This window comes from Trichosurus vulpecula, chromosome 5, assembly GCF_011100635.1.
Source record: "Trichosurus vulpecula isolate mTriVul1 chromosome 5, mTriVul1.pri, whole genome shotgun sequence".
NCBI classification, from domain to species: Eukaryota; Metazoa; Chordata; class Mammalia; order Diprotodontia; family Phalangeridae; genus Trichosurus; species Trichosurus vulpecula.
This window is the reverse complement of record NC_050577.1, coordinates 289,751,046-289,756,292: the sequence shown is the minus strand read 5'-3', so window position 1 is coordinate 289,756,292 and position 5,247 is coordinate 289,751,046. Positions and strand designations below refer to the sequence as shown.

Sequence of the window (5,247 nt, the reverse complement as noted above, 5' to 3'; positions counted from 1 at the left end):
ATGGTTTGGAGCTCCAGTAAGCATTATTTCAAGGTTTAGCCAGTGATTGGAGGAGTTGGGAAGTATGGATCATAGATGCAGGTGTAGAAGCCAGGAGAAAACTCCCAAGTTTCACATCCCTCTCTGTCCAGCCCCTTTTGACAAATGAGGAAAGCAGAGACCAAGGAGGCCAAGTAACTTGCCCAGAGTCACAAAGATAGTAAGTAACCCTAAAATGTGTTTCTAAGAAATTAATTTCATGTCAAGGCAGGCCATTGTTACAAGTATTTCAACAGCATCTTACTATTCTTTTCTTGTGTAGTTTCTCCTTCCCTCCCTCTGTCTCTTTCCCTCCATTCCTTTTTCCCTTCTCTCTGTCTCTCCCTCCCTCTCTTTTTCATTTCTCTGCCTTTGTCTCTATTGCTCTGCCTCTCTCCCTCTCTCTGTCTCTCTTCCATCTCTCTGTCTCTGTCTCTCCCCTTTCCCACCCCAAGTCTCTCACTTTCTTTTCTCCCCTTTAAAAAGTAGATCCCATTGTGCACTTCATCTGGAGACCACGTGTTGAAGAGAGCAGCCATCTTTCATTAAAATAACGCAGTCACAGCTGATCCAATTTACAGGATTGCCACACATGCCTAACAAAATATTGTATGACCAATAAAATTACTGTGCTCCGTGTAATACACTAGTAATTAATGTTGTAAACCAACTTTTTGAGCAGCCCTCATATTTTGCACACAAATGAAAAGGAACTTTTTTTTTCTCATTCTCATTCCCGGTGGTTATGCTGATATGGTTTGCCCATGCAATCCAGGTTCCCTGGCATGAGACATCTCTGAGTACCTTGGATTTGCAGTCATGGCTTTTCATCTGGTGGCGATCTCTTTCAACTACTCTTCTCTGTCACCAACTAGAGCCATATGTTCCTTCAAAAGAAGAGGCTTCCTCCCTTTCTGCTCCATTCCCACTGTTCCTCCTTCATTCCTTCCCCATGCTCTCATTACCTGGCATTTTGATGACCACAATAGCTTTCCAGCTGGTATTCTTGACTTCAGGAAGCATGGTACAATAGAAAGAACACTGGCTTTGGATGCATGAGACTTGAGTTCTTAATTTGCCTCTGATGCCTACTACTTATGTGACCTTAACCCCCTTGGGCCTCAGCTTCCTCATCTGTAAAATGGAGGAGGTAGATTAGATGAACTCAGAGGTCCCTAAACCTGTGACCCTGATATTGTCATAAAAGTGGACACTCATGACTGGTGCTCTTGGCTTCGAGGCTTACTTCAAGAGGAAGAATCCCTAGACTAGCTCCTAGGAAAACAAAACAACACATTGCCATGGCCACAGAGAAAGAATGTAGTGAGATTTGGTGGAATGAGTACTGGATTTGGAATCTAGAGAATTTGGGGGTTCAAATTACAATCCTTCCATTAATTCATTCATCACTTCAACACAAATGTATTAATTAGCAAGCATTTATTAAGCACCTATTACTGCCAGCCTTATATCAGGTCCTGGGGATGCAATGAAACAATCTCTACTTTTAAGGAGCTCACCCTAATTGCCAAGACAAGCTGCACACATATAAACATATACTGAATAAATACAAAGTGAAGACATATAAAGTAGTTTCATACAAGGTTGTTTGGGAGGGAAGGCCCTAGCAGAAAGGGAGGTCAGGAAAGGCTTATTGTATAGAGTCATGCTTGAGCAGAGTCTTAAAAGAAAAGGGGGATGCTGTTGGGGGGAGGTGAGGAGGGAGGGAATTCCGGGTATCAGGGATAAGCAGGGTAGATATCCAAAAGATGGGAGATGGAGTGTCATGGGTGAGGAACAGAGAAGAGAAATTTGGCTGGATCACAGAGATGGGAGTAATGCCCAGTGAGTTTGGAAAGCTAGGTTGGTGTCAATTTGTATGGGGTTTTAAAAGATCAACAGAAGACTTAAGTATATTTTATCCTAGAGTCAATAGGGAACCAACAGAGTTGACTGCGTAGGGTAGTGCACTTATGGAAAATCCCCTTTGTAGGATACCTTGAGAGACTTGAAGGAGGCAGACCAGTAAGGTCTTGCAATAATCCAGGTGATGGAGACCTGAGCAAGGGTGATATCTATGTGAGCAGAGAGAAGGGATCCAACATGAGAGAAGTTGAGAGAGAAACAGCATGATTAGATATGTGGATGAGACAGAGGGGGAGAGGAGAAAGAGAGACAGAGACAAAGACAGAGACAGAGAGAGAGAGAGAGAGAGAGAGAGAGAGAGAGAGAAGAGAGAGAGAAGGAGGAGGAGGAGGAGGAGGAGGAGGAGGAGGAGGAGGAAGAAGAAGAAGAAGAAGAAGAAGAAGAAGAAGAAGAAGAAGAAGAAGAAGAAGAAGAAGAAGAAGAAGAGAAGAAGAAGACGATGACGAAGACGACGATGACGACGATGATGAGGAGACGACAAAGAACTAAGAATAATCCTGGGATTATGAACAACCGGGAAAATCATAGATACAGTGATATTTGAGAGAGGGAGACAGTTTAGGGGAAAATATAACAAATGCAGTTTTGGGCACAGTGAGTTTGAGATGTCTTGGAGGAATCTAGTTAAACATGCCCAATAGGCAATTGATGATTCAGGGCTAATGCTCCAGGGACAGACTTGGGTGGGAAATGCAAATTAGGGAAAGATAGTTAAACCTAGAAGACAGAAGAAGTCTAGGACAGCACCATCGCAAATGGCATATTGTGGATGATGAACAGGCAAAGGAGACTAAGACGGTGTGGTCAGCACTAGGAGAGAGTAGTGTCCCAACTCAGAGAGGAGAGAATATTCAAGAAAAATGGTCAAATGCATCAGATAGGTTGAGAAAGATAAAGAGAAAAGACCATCCAGTTTGGCAGTTAAGAGAGCATTGGTTTCTTTGGTGAGTTCTTTTTCTGAGTGAGAGGACCTGGAGATGTGGCCAGTGTAGAGAGCTTTTTCAAGGGGGAAAGGGAGGAGAGATATAGGATAGTACCTTGGAAGGTGATAAGGTTTTGAAAGGTTTTTGTTATTTTTTAAAGATAGGAAGACTTGGGCGTGTTTGAAGGCAGCAGAGAAGGAATTAGCAGATTGGCAGAGAGACTGAAGATTTGAGAGAGATAAGATGATTGCATTTGTAATGTGCTGGACAAGATGGAAGGGAATGGGTTCAAGGGCACATGTAGATAGTCTTGGCCAGGAAAAGGCTAGCTCTTTGTCAAAAACTGGGAGAAAGGAGTGTAAGGGTCAGGGTTGATTGAACCAATCAGTCACCCCACTTCCCTTTAGGTAGCACTCTCAATCAGGGGAGAGCACCTCTTTAATCAATCAATAAAAGACATTAGCTAGGCACAAAGAACCTTTACTCCATTTGAAAGGAGAGAAAGGGCATTGGATGAAATGAATTGATGTTGCACAGGAAGTGCTTTGAGGTCTCTTAAGGAGACTCAGTCACACCCTTGTATAAAACAGTAAGGCTGTACAGAACCCAGCCATTTGAGTGGCAGGCTAGCTCAGTCATGGAATCAATTCTAGCCAAACCCTTGAGAGGAAATTACTTGGGGGTGGGGAGGGATTGGGAAGAAGAGCCTTGACCAGAGAATGACCTTGTGGACTTCAAAAGGTTGGAAGATCCCAAAAGGAGGAAGTTCAGAAGCCAGAAGCAGCCGATCTCACTTAGAGCATCTAGCTCAGCCTGCAGAGCAATAACCAGACCAAAGGGAGCCAATAGTCCTGCTGCTCTGAATCAGCAGAGCTTCCCAGATGGCTGATAGGGACACCTACTATTGCTCAGTCCAGTAGCAGCTTCTCTTGCTCAAATCCAGACCCAGGAGAGGAACTTGCCAGTAGGGCAGAAGCAGGCTTTGCCCTGAATCAGACCACTTTTGGAACTCTGAAAGCTTGAAGGTCCCAACTTGTCCTTCAGAGCCTGGAATAACTCAACACCCAATATTCCAAACAAGCAGCAACAGGACCAGCCCAGACCTTCCCCCCAGCTGTGCTAGAGTCCAGTCTTTATATCGAGTCTGAAGTCAGGAAATAGGCTGGAAGAATGGGCAAACAAACAAACAAAAGAACCCTACCATAACGATCTTTTATGATGGCGAGGATGCTCCAGACACAAACATAAAAGAAGAGAATGCCTCTGAAACATTTACAAGCAATGCCTCAGAGAAAAACACAGCTTGGGCACAAGAATTTCTTGAACACATGAAGCAAGAGTTAAAAAAAACAACAGTTAATATATTTTTATAAATGGAATGAGAGGAAAAAATTGGAAGAGAAATGAGAGTTATAGAAGAATAAATTGGAAAGGGAATTAACAGCTTGGCACAAGTGGCACAAAACCTTATCCAAGCAACAAACCCCTTGAAAATTAGAATGGATCAAATAAAAAGCAATGGCTTCATGAGGCCATAGGAGATATCAAAACAAAGGTAAAAAGCTGAAAAAAGGGTAGACATCTATACAAACATGGAAGAGGGTGGGGGAGCAGCTGACACTTGAATCTCTTATCTAAACTGGTCAGAAGAAAGAAGAATACACACACAGTACAGAAAAAAAAAAAAACATTTTACTCAACAGGGAAATATAAGGGAAAGGGGGAAAAGGGGGAAGAGAGAATTAGAATGAAGATAGATTAAGTCAGGGATTATTCCTAAGCTAATCAAACTCTGAGGATGTACAAAAGTATTTATTGCTATTTTTGAGGTGGCAAAGAATGGGAATCTGTGGAAGTGACTATAAATTGGGGAATGAATGAACAAGTTGTGATATATATATATATATATATATATATATATATATATATATATATGTGTGTGTGTGTGTGTGTGTGTGTGTGTGTATACACACATATATATGATAGAATACTATTGTGCTGTGCTTGCTTCGGCAGCACATATACTAAATTGGAACGACACAGAGAAGATTAGCATGGCCCCTGCTCAAGGATGACATGCAAATTCGTGAAGCATTCCATATTTTTGGCACGGACCAACCAGACCAGGAGCCAGGTGGAGTGTGCCCTAGGGCCCTGAATCAGTGAGCTGCAGCAGTTACCAGATTTCTCAACCCACAAACACCAAAGACAACAGAGAAGGTTAGTGGGAAAAGCTGCTGGGGACAGAGTGAAAGAAGGAGTTCGCGGTTCAGCCACTGCTCCGGGGGCAGTGGAGGTGGGGCAGCTACAGAACTACAGCTGCAGCTGCTTCTGGTCCCAGGCCCACCTGGTGGGAGGAATTAAGTGGCAGATCAGAGCA

At 43.1% G+C, this 5,247-nt stretch overlaps 1 non-coding gene across 1 annotated transcript; it reads left to right on the top strand.

Annotated features, from left to right (window-relative positions):
• The first annotated feature begins 4,867 nt into the window (after window positions 1–4,867).
• LOC118852514 lies at window positions 4,868–4,973 on the top strand. Its single transcript, XR_005010586.1, has one exon. It is a non-coding gene; the product is annotated as a U6 spliceosomal RNA (small nuclear RNA).
• Window positions 4,974–5,247: the final 274 nt, after the last annotated feature.